At 49.6% G+C, this 15042-nt stretch overlaps 1 long non-coding RNA gene across 1 annotated transcript; it reads right to left on the minus strand.

Annotated features, from left to right (window-relative positions):
* Nucleotides 1-7953: 7953 nt before the first annotated feature.
* LOC138492108 (uncharacterized) lies at nucleotides 7954-9932 on the minus strand. The gene is made up of 4 exons (XR_011276145.1): nucleotides 9799-9932; nucleotides 9236-9319; nucleotides 9011-9128; nucleotides 7954-8661 (listed from the first exon to the last, which is right to left on the minus strand). It is a non-coding gene; the product is annotated as an uncharacterized lncRNA (long non-coding RNA).
* Nucleotides 9933-15042: the final 5110 nt, after the last annotated feature.

Raw genomic sequence — 15042 nt, forward strand, 5'->3', positions numbered from 1 at the left:
CGCCTAGTACGGTCCGAGCTGCAGGCCATGAAGCCTCCAGAACACCCCTCAGGGCCTGATTGAGCACATTGTGCTATGAATGTGCCCTATTCCAATATTTCATGTGTAAATTCTTCATGGCCAGGCCCCACCATATTAGCTAAGTGGGCCTGGGCCTACACATAATGCACCTTCAGGATTGTGCCAGTTGAACATAACATGCGCAATGCTGAAATCTCACCAGCATTAACGTCAATCAACTACATATTAGTCCGTCAACAAAAAAGCTGCGGAAGACACATGTGTAAATGAACACCTTCACACACACATAAGTGAGTCACCGCAATGTTGCACTACACAAAGTTGAAGCTGCTTGCATATGTACATGTGAAAGCATTCAAAAACACCACTTTCCCTATACACCTGTATTGTGAACATGAACAGCATCCAATACAGCAAAGCAAGCAGCTACAACACTGCTTGCTTTGATGTATGTGAAAGTGTACACATACACACGTAAAGGCAGCTCCACAGTCATTACAACCTGATTGGCAGGCTACATTCAATCTGCGCCCTATACCAGTTGATACAGTCCGCAGATTGACAATCAACTTTGCTAAACACCCACTAGGGAATTCCAATACTAAGTACATGTGTCAAAGGTTGCACCTGTGCCCGTGGCATTTATGACAGAGAAGGGATGAAAATCTGACCATACATGCCAGGTCACTTTGACCTTGCAGCAGTGAGTAGGCATGTAGAACGGTGTAACACGGCTCAGAAGTGGGTTGATGCAGTGAAGAACATGTGTATGTTACCCACTTTCTACATGAACAAGTACATTATGATGTCAAACAATAAACATGACGGCAGTCTAAGGGCAAATTCAGGCATCACGTGCAATATGCATGCAATGGGTTGCATGGCTACAAGCAAGCCCCCACCCCCCTATGTGAAAATGCAGGGAGGCATTGCATGGCAGCTAAAGGGTGACCAGAGACCTGTGTATTGGCAGACAGTGTTGACTAGCGTCAATTGCATCATCTGAGTCAACTGACAACACAGCAGATGAGAATGGGACAATAAGCAGGACACACGACAAACCCTCAGTAGTACACCCATGTGTGCAGAAGCCACTACACCAGTTGAACAGAGTCAGGGGGCCTGAAACAGGGGGAGGCCTGTGCCCCACACAGACTGACACCCTAAACATGTGCGTGATGCAGGACTGAGCTAGAGTGGGCATGGAATGGATGATCAAATGCCATTAAATGTAGGTCATCCTGGACAGGTACTACAATGATCATCCGGGCAAGGACACATAGGGGCATGCATGGAATGGACATGGAGCATGAATGGGCACTCATGTCCCTGCGGAGCATCTGCCATCTGCACAGTCCGAGTGAGACACCCTGCATCAAGGAAAAAGGATGTACCCCACTGTATGCGTCTGGCAGGTTGGCAGGGGGAAGTGTGCATGTACACAGGAGCGTTGAACAGGCCATTGCAGTACTCCAACATGATACCCACCAGTGCCATGGTGAAATTGGGGTGCAGGGGGGTGGAGGGGAAAGGGAGCATGCCTACGTGGAGTACCTGCATGCAAGCAGAACACACATGCACGTCAGTCATGCGATGACATAGTCCCAGTGCTGAGTGGAAATACACCCCAGGCTACATGCAGAAGGGCCAGTGAGCTGGAACATGGACCGGTGGGGCAACCGGGTGACTAGCATGTGAGCAGGGTGCAGGTGTGGTGATGAGGACAGTCCCCGTCTGCTCTACATGTCCAGCATGCTTCACAGTAGGCACACATCAGTGAAGCATTGCATGACTCGCACATGAGAACCATGTACACATAGCATGTAGTGGCAGTCAAGCATAACACATCACAGAAGCAAACCACACATGGGCTGGACAAACACGTGACAACACTCACTGGACAGGGCACCAAAGTCCAGCATCTCTCCCACTCCTTCGTACAATTCTGCCGTTATGAACTCTGCAATGATCGACTCATGCGGAGTGAGATCTACCTCCTCAAGTGGTGACCCACCACCAGTCACCTGAGTCATGGCATAATTGGAGGCACGCTTCGCCTTAGCACAGTGTCGGAGGTCATCCCAACGCTTTTTGCACTCCTGAGCTGTGCGCACATCATGTCCGAATGCACTGACACTCTCCACAACATGCTTCCAGTGGGACATACGCTGGGCAGCCGTAGTGTGACAATTCGGGCCCACTAGCATATCACGGTTGTGTCCCCGCACGTAGTCCACAAGGAAGTCCAGTTCTTGTTTGCAGAAAGGCTTCTTCCTCGAAGTGCCAGAGGCCGGAGCTGTGTCTGGGGTCCCAGCCTTTCTGCAGGTGCAACCTTACTCCTCTTGGACAGTGGTCCGGACCCTGACTGGCAAATGCCCCCCTGATCAGTATGGGCAGTGGCGCTGGTGGATTGAACCAAGGGAGTGGCAGGTGGAACAAGGATGGAAGCCCTGACTTGCGTCAGTGGCTGCTGGGCGCCCTTGACTTGACCCTGCGCAGCTGTGCTAAGGTCATTGACCGGGACTGTCCTGGATGGTAGACTCACAGCCGGGGTGGTGTCGGCCGCATCTGCCCATGCACTTGCCAACACCCGGCTGCTCGGGGAAGCAGATGACAATACTGCCCAGGGACATGTGCCTCGGTCAGGGCAGCCCTGCGTGCACTTACCGTGTGCCTCCTGGAAATCATCCTGGGACTCTTCAGGTGTCAACGCAGCATGCGCTGGTGGACCCTGAGCCTGGGTGGTGGTGTCCACAGCTGCACCTGCAGCTACCACTACCCTTGGGCCCGTGGCAGTCAATGATTAAACGGACTGCCGGGTCACATGGGCGCCAGTGCCAGATGCAAGAGCTGCATCTCCCGGAACCACAGGGGGTGGTGGCATGACTGCACCAACACGTGGCACATCATCGTACCGAAGTGACGCACCCCTGCCTCTTCCCCCTCTGCGGCCACCCTGGACACCCTGGAGTCCCCCTACTCCCTGGTCATCCCGGCCACATCCCTGACCACGCCCGCCACATGGAGTACGCCCAGCTGAGGCGCCCCTCACCTTTCGTGGCCTCCCAACCATGGCACAGATGTAGTGCCGGCACAGATGTAGTAGTGCCAATGGGAGGCATACACGACAATTGTCCTGGGCAATTGGGGTGAAGGGGGTGGGATACAAGATGTTAACAGCACTCCTGTGCACCTGCAAGGCTGTATGTGACCAAGGTGATAAAGTGACGGGTCACGCAATGCTCAGGCACCTCAAAACTGCAGTAAAACCATGCACGCAACCTCCAGTAGCCCACGTGTGTGGAATTAACCTCCCTCAGTAAGCGTTGGCACCCATGGACACAAAAAACAAGTACGCGTGGGACACACAGGCTACTATGACCTCAAAAACGGGTACGCATTACACAGGGGCACCTGCAGTGGGAAAAAGAGCGTGCGCGACTCACCGTCTGACTAGCGTGATAATGAAAAACATGTGTAGGCACTACCCCCGCCAAAAGAAGAGATACGTCCTTGATCCGCTGTGAAGTTGTGATGACGCGTGAAACAACATGTAGCAACACTCACGGTCTACACGAAAGGCATGTACAGCGAACTGCTGGCCCCGCTCACTTTTAACCCATGCTGAGGGAAACGCCTGCGTGCGTCACCTCACTTACGCGCTTAGGCCCTTTCCTCGAATTACACGCATTAACACGCAGACTTGCTGTTTTTTCACGTGCTGAATCACTATGCACCCGTGATGAGGGGAACGCCTGCGTGTGTTACGTCACAGATGCGGTTATGCGCTAAGGGCCTTTCCTCGAATTACACGCCGACGTGCTGTTTTTTCACGTGCCAAATCACTCTGTATCAAGCTGGCCACGTGACAACACACGGAAGACCGCGCTGCTGCCCAGAAGGCCATTTTCCTGCCCCCCCCAGAGCCCCGAGCTGACTCCCACCAGCCATCTGCTGCTGCCTGCCTGCCTGCTGGCCAGGTGCCCTGCTATTTGGTGCCTGCACGTCAGCCATCTGCAGGGGTCCAGTTGCTGTGACCACCAAGCTGGAACAGAAGACTCTCGACTGAAGTTCCATCGCTCCACAGCCCAGCACCAGGACCCAGTTGCTCATCCACACCTGCTTCTGGCGTTGCCATGTCGGGTCAAACACCATCAGAGACTACTGGCGACCCCCAGCCAGAGAGGCAGAGGGCTACCACCTTCAGTGCTGCAGAAGTTGGTGTCCTGGTGGAGCAAGTCCTGGTGCATTATGATGCCCTCTACGGAAAAAGACGCGCCGACAAGGATGGACGTGAGGGGATCAGGAAGGACATCGTGGCTGCCATCAACATGGAGGGGGTGGCAGTCCGCGACATACAACACGTCTGGAAGCGCTGGGAGGACTTCAGGTCCAGGACCTTCAGGAAGGCCCGGCGCCTCTTGGCAGCAGCGGGTGCAGAGAGGCGCCGGGTCCACCTTACCACCGACAACATGAGGGTCCTGGAACGCATTAACCCAGCGCTTCACTGCCAGATCCTCGAGAGGCAGAGTAGTCCGGAGTCGAGCAGTAAGTGTCCATGCGTACTTATTGGACGCAGTGCATGGAGGTGTGCCAGGAGTATGCAGCTTGGACATATGTCTGAAAAGGCCCATGTATGGATGTGTATGTGCAGGGATATGACCGTGCTGCATGTGAGTCCTGTCATGTGTGATGTACATCAATGGTGTATGTGTTTGAAAGCATGATGCACAACTGCATGTGGAGATGCACACATGTTGGCATTTCTGTGTATGTACTATGGCATGGTTGGGGTGTGACACATGGATGCTGGTTTCACCTTCATGTACGTGCACGGCATACATGTGCGTGTGTGTGTTTGACATGTGTGTGACTGTGAAACGCCATGGATGCATGTGACACAGACATGTAGGAACCCAATTGGCAGATGTGACATAGTTGCCGATGATTGCACTGTGACAGGTAGTGGATATGTACAGATGCATGTCTGTTGGCATGTGTGCATGTGTTAGGCACTCCGCATGTTGCTTGTAAAGTCATGCCAACCTTCAGATGTTCATGCTGTTGTGTGTGTATGGATGATGCTGCTTGCTGCATGATTCTAGTTAATTTGTGCATGTGTGTGGATTCAAAGGATATGAGTGTTGGGGGTTCTGATGCCATCTGTGAAGTTTGACACTGACACTCATGTGCAACTGTCATGTGTGTATCCGACCATTGTGCAGTGCCCTGATGCCTGTGTTTTGTCTCTCCCTGACTGCAGCATCGACTGATGAATCAGGGAGGAGACGGAGCTGTGGAGCACAGCGGCAGGGATCCCACCGCCAGCCGGAGACGCAAGGCCCAGCTCTCTTCCCACGTTGTCATCTCTTCCGGGAGTGAGGAGTCTGGTGCCGCGTCCAGGGCCGCAGCCGCAGAGGGGAGGTTCAGGAGGCGGAGGTTGACTCCTCGGCAGCAGTAGGGGCAGCTGAGCCCCCACAGGGTTCTATGGAGGAAGATGGCACAGAGTCATCTCGGTTGGTGGGGGTTTCAGTTGAGAAGGCCGTGGAAAGCCCACGCACGGGGCCTGGAGGGGGGGATTCCACTGGTGCTAGGGGTGCAGTCCAGGGGCAGGGACAGGAGGCAGCACAGGCTGCTGCGGAGGGCCCTGTGTGTAATCCTGTCCCCGATCCTTTGACTGCATCATCCCGCACCAGCAGGGATGCCTTCGTCCAGACCCGTGTTCAGGGTGGGGATGCGCAAACAACAACTGGCCTTCCTCTGCCTGCGGACGTGGCAATCCGTGACCGGGTTGAGCCTGTCCTAGCTGGAGTGGCGTTGCGTCAAATTGGTATTCGGGGTGACGTGCAGGGTTCTCGTGAGGACAATGCACGTCTTTTTGAATATCTCATTGACCGCGTCGGCCTACTAGGACAGGTCACCAAGTCTGGGTTCCTCCGTGAGCTGGCTCTTCTAGCGACCGCCTCCTCAACTGCACCCCCTATGCGCCAGTCGTCCTCCGTGCCATCTTCCTGCCCAAGTATCACCTGGGCACCTTGTGGAGCGGCCCCTAAGCCAGCGGCCAGGCTGGTGGAGGACACATCCCTGCGACACTCGGGAGTTGGAGGTCCAGCAGGGGTGGCCACCCCACCAACTGGACCCCAGCAAGAGGAGGACATGCAGGCATCGACAGGCAGGGCACATGCACGGCAGCAGCAGGCTCAAGGTGGGAGCGATGATGGCTCGGGGCCATCAACATCACTGGGGCAGGCATCGGCCAGAGGGCACGAGGACCCTGGATTTGGAGTGTCTTCTGTGTGACAGCGGTTGGACCAGCAGATAGATCCAGAGCGACGGCGGGCGGTGGAGGCACAGCTCACTATGGTCAGGGTGGAGAACTCCATGCGCAGGGCATTGAGGCGGGCTGAGTGCCTCGAGGCAACTCGCAGGGAGTTGGAGGAGGCCATGGCTCCATCCCTGCGACACCTCTAGGCCAGAGGAGAGGCCCACCTCCAGGAGGTTGAAGAGGAGTTCGATGATGCCCTAGCCCGGAACATCGAAGAGTGAGCCATAGGACTTGCCTGCCGCCTTTGTACATAGTTCTTTAGGGTTAGGTTTCCTTTGTTTAGTATTTGTTTTTGGAGTTCATGCACATTGCTCCACTTTATGTGTATCGTTTTTTTTATAGGTTTTTTGGTAGGTTTCCTTTTCTTTTGGGATCATGGGCCCTTTGGACTTGCATTGTAAGTAGTTCAAGACTTGTACATACTTTCGTTATTGGAACTTTCCATGGATCAATGGTTTTAATTTTTTTTTTATTGTACTTTATATGGACAATGGCAATGGACCACTTTTCTAGTTTCCTGTTGTGGATTTTTGTTTTACATTGGAATTCTTTCTTTTCATTTTTTTCCTTTCATTATTTCTTAATTTGCACATTTGATTTTTTAATTTTGTTATTTCATTACCTTTTTCAATACATTTCATATGCCTTCATTATTGGTGTGGTGTACTGTCATTGCTTTTGAGCAGTTCTATATGCATTGCCTCGGTCATGTGTTGCCACTGTGTGGCTCTGTTGTACACTCATGCATGGCCACGCTGGTTCTTTTGAGACTCTCATGGCATGGCTAATTTGGAGTGGGTGGAGTGGATGGTTGCGTGCTTGTACTGGGGGGCAGAGGGGATTTGGGTTAGCATTAGGGCCATGCGTCTGTTTTGTTATGACATGTTGTTTGGTGGGCCATGTGTCGGGGCCTGCTGGCAGGTGCCCATCACTTTGGGTGGGGGACATGTGTCGGGGCTCCCAAGTGCATGGTGCCATGTGACTTGTCTGTGGGGCATGCCCAGAGGTGATGGGCTGCCTGCTGGGCATGCCCAAGGGTGTGGGGCGGTCCCCTGTGGTGTTGGCTGCCTGCGGGGGATGGGGAGGGGGGGCATTGTCCAGGAGGGAACACACTGCCAAAACGTGTGTAAAAGTTCACACGCACCCCTCGAAATACACGTACCCCTCTCGCGCCAGACCTATTGCGTGTGAAACTCCACGCACACCCCCGGAATACACGCAGGCAGCCCATCCACCCTCCCCATGCCCCGCAGGCAGCCCACCACCCCAGTCCATAGCCCGCAGGCAGCCCATCACCCCTGGGCATGCCCCGCAGGCAGCAATGCACACAAAAGAGGTCGGGGGATTAAACCGTAGGACCAAAAAAGCCCCCTAACATTAGGAACACCTAAATAATATAAACTAAAGAAATGGTCCACAGTGTGGTGTCACAAGGTCACGTGTCGAACCTCGCTAATCAGAAGCAGGAATAGAGAAAGGAAAAAAAAACAGTTCTCATATCTCTAATCATTTGTACTTCAGTATTAAGCACTGCACAGTGGGGAGTGGATGCAGAAACAATGTGCATTTAACCAAGTATTCAATTATCAATTTTATTTAACCTTCAATGGTAAATATACATCATAAAAATGCCAACATGGCATGATTCATCGTTTAATACAAATATTTGACACAATCCATAAAAACTTTTTTTACATAAAAATATTTTTACATAAAAAAAGGAAGAAAAAAAGGAGAACAAAAAAAAGGAAATAAAAACGACCAACCCACAACGGTGACAAGTTAAGTACACCGGGAAAGAGAAGTGTACAGATAATCTTAAGGAAACACAAAGTCAAGGATTACAACATGAACAAAAATATCTAAATCTATTTGTTACTTCTAAGCTTAACCACAGTAATGGGGTTTAAAGAAAAATAACAGCTGGATTAGCTAATAAATTCCACACTACTTCACTCCCATTCAACCCAACATCTTTCATTCCTCACTCATTCCATACATACACAGTCAGGGGAAATTCATCAGGGGTATATACTTAAAAACACGATGTGTCACAATTGATCGTATAGCGGGCGGAGCTATAATCACTGCCTCACAACCTGATTAGTTCAAGATAAACATTTATTCTCCACAACTATTAAACCAACATCCACATTAAAAATTACGTGGAGACTGACTTAAAAAGGCAATTAGAGCCAAACAATTTGCAATCGGTTCAAAGTAGACTATTGCTGAATCCCACACATAAACAGCTGTTTTCCTGTTGTTGTGGTAAAATTCGAAATACCCTCCCGCGAGGGACGGACACGTGACACCTGTGGAGAGACAAGGAAATAGAAAGACTAATCAATATAGTCCCTCACTCATCAGACTGTTATATTACAATGTCTGTGGAGCTATTCATTGCTCCAAACTCGTCTACTTATAGGGCTGTTCAAACAAAAGCCGGACTCCTTATGATTGAAAATAACAAGACTTCATATGAAAGAAACACACTTTAGAAAGCCCAACTTCCCATAGAGCAACACATCGTATGTTAAGTGTTTAGATTGCCCTAAAAAGTGCAAAGAGGAAACGGGAGAAGGGAGAGGGAGAGAGAAGCAGAAGTCGCTAGGCGAGCAACCTTTACCAAATTAAGTAAAGCTAGATCTTCAAAGTGCTTACCTTGCGGTAGCTTAAACAGTAATTCAACACAACAAGGTTTGTGTTGAGTGTCTTAACAAATTCAAATGCCCACTGTCAGATTTCTAAAAGGGTTCCACTATAATGCACTTCCAGACATCTGTTAAAAAGTGTGAAGGCAGAAAAGATGGAGGACGCTGTTAACAATGTCTCAATATCTATTTCAACTCAGGGAGGTTATAAAGGCAAAAAGTCACACAACATTACCTTGAGTTGATTGCATTATGCATTGCACCGATAAAATGCACTTAACGTGATTACTGCCATAGTTCACCACCCAATCGAGTATGTCTACACGGGCAAGAAAAAATATATATAGGCAGAATCTAGTTTATTATCAATTATATTACATATTTCTTAGACAGCAGCAATGTAACTCACGCAACAACCCTGTGTTAGTTTAGAAAACGGAGCCATCACCCACATCCTGACTTAAGATAAGCAATCCGTTTAAAGCTCAAAAAGAGTCCAACAAACCGGCCACTCATTCTGAATTTCTAAAGCCTTTTGACACCAGAAATGAAGGCTCTTACTCGCCATGGGCAGCTTCCAGTAAAACCGTAGGCAGAGCCATTCTCACAGGCAAAAGAAGCCTTATTGGGTGGGTTAGCACATTTCAGTGACCCAGAGCTTCTAAGCCAACTTTAGTCGTTAAAAGTGGCATAATTTATACAGGGACTCCCCAATTTAATCTCACTACGACATCTGCATACACACAACGTGACTAGTGAAAATGACAAACTCAGAGCAAACGCAGCTCCAGTCCCTACCGTTATAAAGTCGACACACCGCCGACAAAGCTCGTAGATTTCTGGCGTGTCGTAGAGTGAAATGCAGCCCAGTTTGGTATATGTCTTGTCTTACTGCCAACTTTCGAAGAGCGACAGGTCAATACTGCGCTCTTTCGTTTATATAGGCCAGTCAACAAATGGCCTGCGTGCCTCCCTTAATTAGATGCAGCTGTTGCGACCGCTGTTCCCAAATGGCATCTACATTCCAAGGTGTATTGGGACATGTAGTCCTAATTTCTCACTGGATGTTAACCCGTACGAGGAACAACTAGAAACGGATGGGAGCAGAAATCATCCTGTAATGGTTTATGTATGGAAGTTAACAAGTCTATCATTGGTTTAAATGGGTATTAACCCATACAAGGCACGAGCTGAAGCAGAAGGATAAGGGAGCTGTCCTGCACCGAATGGCGTATAGAAGCTGACGTAATACAGAAACTGCGCATTCATACCTACACAGGCAGCCAGCCCTAATGAAAGAGCCCGCGCACTGGAGAAAACAGGCACAGCCCCCTGAAAAAATCGTGATTTCTACGGTAATGCAATGTTGTTACTCTTAACCATGGAAATATATTGTTGTCTGTGAGTTCTCAGGCAGAAAATACAGAATTACATCGTCAAATTTATCCCAAAAAGGGTGAATGATTTAAACACTGTATCGAAGGGCATATAGATGTTAACGAGATGCAGAAACTGTGCATTCTTACCTCCGCTGGCAGCCCATCACCCCTGGGCATGCCCAGCAGGCAGCCCATCACCACTGGGCATGCCCCACAGGCAGCACGTCACCCCAGTCCATAGCCCGCAGGCAGCCCATCACCCCTGGGCATGCCCCGCAGGTAGCCCATCACCCCTGGGCATGCCCTGCAGGCAGCCCATCACCCCAGTCCATAGCCCGCAGGCAGCCCATCACTGCTGGGCATGCCCCGCAGGCAGCCCATCACCCAGTCCATAGCCCGCAGGCACCCCATCACCCCTGGGAATGCCCCGCAGGCAGCCCATCACGCCAGTCCATACCCCGCAGGCAGCCCATCCACCCTGGGCATGCTCCGCAGGCAGCCCACTCCACAGGGGGACTTTTTCCATGTGTTTCCGCTGGCGCGAGCAGGGTACGTGTGAAGTTTTACACACGATAGGCCTGGCGCGAGCAGGGTACATGTGTTCCGAGGGGTGCATGTGAAGTTTCACACGCGATAGGCCTGGCGCGAGCAGGGTACGTGTATTCCGAGGGGTGCGTGGGGAGTTTTACATGCGATTTTGCTGGCGCAAGCAGGGTTCATGTATTCTGAGGGCTGCACGGGGAGTTTTACACGTGATTTCGCTGGCGCGAGCGGGGTAAGTGTATTCAGAGGGGTGCGCGGGGAGTTTTACACGCATTTTCATGGTTGGGGGGCTGTATACTGGTCCACTGGCCTTTGTGCCATGTACTGGATTTGTGCAATGTTTTTGGTGCACAGGGCGGGTTGGGGGCGTAACTGGCGCTGCTGCAGGGTCGCTGCGCTACGGCTGCTTATGGATGTATTAATCCATGAATACGCTGTGCGCCTAAATGGGTTTTGGCGCACGCGGCTGGTGCAGACTGCTGCACGCGCACTCTGTGCGCCAGCCGCGTGTGCCACTTGTGCGCCGAATTCTATGAATTACCCCAGAAGCTTTTCGAGATTTTGAAGATTTTAGAAAAGCCGCAGGTTGAATCTGAAGCTTTTCCGCCTATGAATGAGTATTGCATACGAATACAGCAAGCCTTGCAGACAAAGTGTCAGGGGTATATACAAAAATTATGACCGAGTCCACCCCAGACATCTTGTCTGAGACAGATGTGAGAATTAAAGGGGAAAGTTCCCCACTGTTTAAATTCTTGGCTATCTCTGTTAAACATATGGAGAAGACATTGAGGAAAAAGCGACCAACATCCTGCCCCAGCGATATTATTGCTGCAAAAATTATCCTGAATAATGTTGATACTTTTGCACCATTGTTAACACGTTTTACAAACGCCACCTTTATACATAATACTATTCCTGAGAGTATCAAGAAAGTAGTGGTCACACCATTACAAAAAAAGAAGGGACTAGACCCCCATGGACGCAAGCAATTTGAAGCCTTTTACAAATATCCCATTTCTTTTAAAGATTATAGATAAGGTGGCCACAATACAGTTTCAGGAATACTTAGAGCAGGAAAATATTTTACATTCCAGACAATCAGGGTTCAGAACCAATTATGGAACCAAGAGTGCACTCTTGGACTTACAGACCCAGATGGTGGGAATTGTGGATCGGAGTAAAGCCGGCTACTGATGCTGCTCGACTTGTCAGCAGCTTTTGATCTTTTAGATCATCAAAATCTTTTAACTACTTTGTTAACCGTGGGCTGCTGCTCAAAGGATGCTATATGATGGATTGAATCTTTCCTCTCAAATAGAAAGTCAAGGGTCTGCTGGGGTCAGGCCACATCGATGGATAGAATATCCACCTGTGGAGTTCCACAGGGAGCGTTCCTGTCCCCGGCCCTTTTTAACGTTTATATTGACCCACTGTGTAGTCTTCTAGAGAAGATAGGGGCAAAGTTTACAAATTATGCCGACGATACACAGCTCTTGGTAGAGCTGTGTGGAGATTACATGGAGGACACCAGGAAAATGCAAAGCATTTATAAACGGTGAAAGATTGGATGACTGCCAATTGGCTATGTTTAAACAGCAGAAAAACGTAGATTTTGATTTTTGGATCATCACAGGACAGAACAAAACTGAATCCATGCTTTACAAGATTCACTATTGATGGAAACGGTATCAAAGCACAGGATAAGGTGAAGACTCTGGGTGTGATGTTGGACGTGGGCTTAGGTGCTGAGGCTCAAGTAGACAGTGTGGTGAAGAAATCCCAATACCATTTCATACGTTACTAACAGGAATTGTAAAATTCTAGTCCGGGCAATTGTTATGCCCAGACTAGACTACTGCAATGTGCTGCTGGGGGTGCTGATAAAAGCTGCATAAATAAATTAAAAATGTTGCCGAATGATGCAGTGCGTATATATTAAAAACAAATCACGAAGAGACCATGTGGCCACTGCCAGAAAAGAATTACATTGGCTGCCAGTTGCATCTAGGATCCTTTTTAAAGTAATTACTATAAATGTCTTTTTGGATCTGCACAATCCTACTTTAAGGAAAGCATTGCCTTGTAAACATATAGGAGAGACACCAGCTCGAGTAATACCTTTCGGCTTATTTGCCCCAAGGTTAAGAGAACAAGAGGGAGTGGTCATTCTTTTCCAGTCCAGGAACGTTGGTCCTGCAATGTACCTCCGATGGACCTACCAAGATATAGTAATCTCCTCACGTTCCGCAAACGATTGAAGACATTGCTTTTCAATTGAAACAGCCTCACTTGTGATTAGGATTCCAGGTCAGACGTGTCTGTCTTATGTGTGTGTGTCTCTTTTTGTGCGCCCTCATGCCTGCGGCGAGTAATAAATAGATAAATAAAAATAAATAAACATCCATCAGAAAGAATATTTCCTCAGGTAAGTAATTTGTCTAATGGACTGTGTCCTCCCATGGATTCCTCATCTTAGATAGACTCCCATAGCAGTATTGCCTTCCTAGGAGGAGGGAAAGAGTGCAAATCCCTTTGTGATCCTATTTTAGAGCATTCTGTAAGACTGCTCTTCCGAAATGGGCATCCTGGCCATCTAACGTGTCAAGGTAGTAGTGCTTATGAGACATGCGTGGGATGACCACTTTGATACCTGGTGTTAGGGAGAATTCTCTGTTTAGGCTGAATTTCCTAACCTAGTGAGTCCCCCAGCGGCTTTGCTGGATTTCTGGAGTTTGTTTTTTCTCCTGCCAAGAGTGGGACTCTTTTCCTCACACTCTTGGACATGATTTGAGGGGTTCCTTTGACTGTTAATGTGTTTTATGGGCTATGGGGTCTTTTACTTCATAGGGTCTCATGTGTTTTTACTATGTGTGTTACACAGCAACCTCAGTGCAGTGACACAGGGGTGTCATAGTGACACCCCACCATAGACTCCATACCCTGGGACTGACTACTGTCTCCCAGGGCATGTAAAGTCACCATTGGCTTTATTAGTCCCAAATTTTGAACAGAAACCAGTACGAACCATCATATTGTGGACGTACTGGTCGGGGTAATTGGATTGCCCCGGGGTCTGTTATTCGAGGGGGCACGTCTCCGTCCCCCCTGGTCGAGTTTTGGCTGGTGGCAGTGGATACTACTTTTTATATTCGACCGCGAATATATCTCTATGGGATTTTCCCATTGTTCGAGGCTACCAATTTTAATTATTTAATTCCTATAGCCTCGAACATACCGCCGGGTTATTTATTTAATATTAATTCACCGGTTGGTATTTTTTGCCAGAACACGATTCAAAAATGGCGTTTGTGTTCTCTTCTGTGACTCCAACCCAAGTCGAGCCCTTTGTTCCACTTTTTGGCAGGCTTCTCCACAGAAGCCTCCAAAAGTGGTGCCACTCTGGGTACCACAGAGGGTGTGGGAGGGGGTTTAGGCACCCTGGACTGAGTTGCCTTGGCAACTCAAGTCGCACTCTTGTGTGATTGGCCCAAGTGGTGAGCCGGCCGGCTCACCACTTAGCATGTTTGATTGACAGCTAGGCTGAAAGAATGGGGGTTTCTTGCATAAAAGCAGGGCTTTTGGGACTGGAACTTCAGAAGTCGCCACAGGACCTGAAAATCGGAAGAGGGAGAAGCTGAGCCGACCTGCAACGACGACACCACCGGTGGAGCCCTGCTGAACCGTCTCACCACTTCCCGACGACAGAGGAGATCTTCTTGCCGGAGAGTCTCTTCCCCTTGAGCTGGTGGGGACAACCAGTTTGCTTTCCTTTTCGCCTACCAGGACATCTAGTGGTCGAATTGCCCGTGCCAAGCACCCCGGCAACCAGATAGCCACTTACCACTGAACCGCGAACAAAAGGACCGCTCCTTTGAATCGAGAAACTCCGCGGCTGGTTTCTTCCCTGGCAGTACAACAACCTTCTGCTTTCCTCCCCGACGAGATCTTCTCTTCTGCCGGACGAAGCACCGACTCGCAACCGCTGCCAGGAGCAACTGCCACCGCTGGAGTGTTCTCACTATTTCAAGGTACTGTGTCCGCCTGTCCTCCCTTTCTATAGATTGCTACAAGGTGACAGTAAATCGTTAACCTTTTAGACTGGGCTGGTCTCTTGACC

The sequence above is a fragment of the Ambystoma mexicanum genome, chromosome 10 (genome assembly GCF_040938575.1).
Source record: "Ambystoma mexicanum isolate Mex_15411 chromosome 10, UKY_AmexF1_1, whole genome shotgun sequence".
NCBI classification, from domain to species: domain Eukaryota; kingdom Metazoa; phylum Chordata; class Amphibia; order Caudata; family Ambystomatidae; genus Ambystoma; species Ambystoma mexicanum.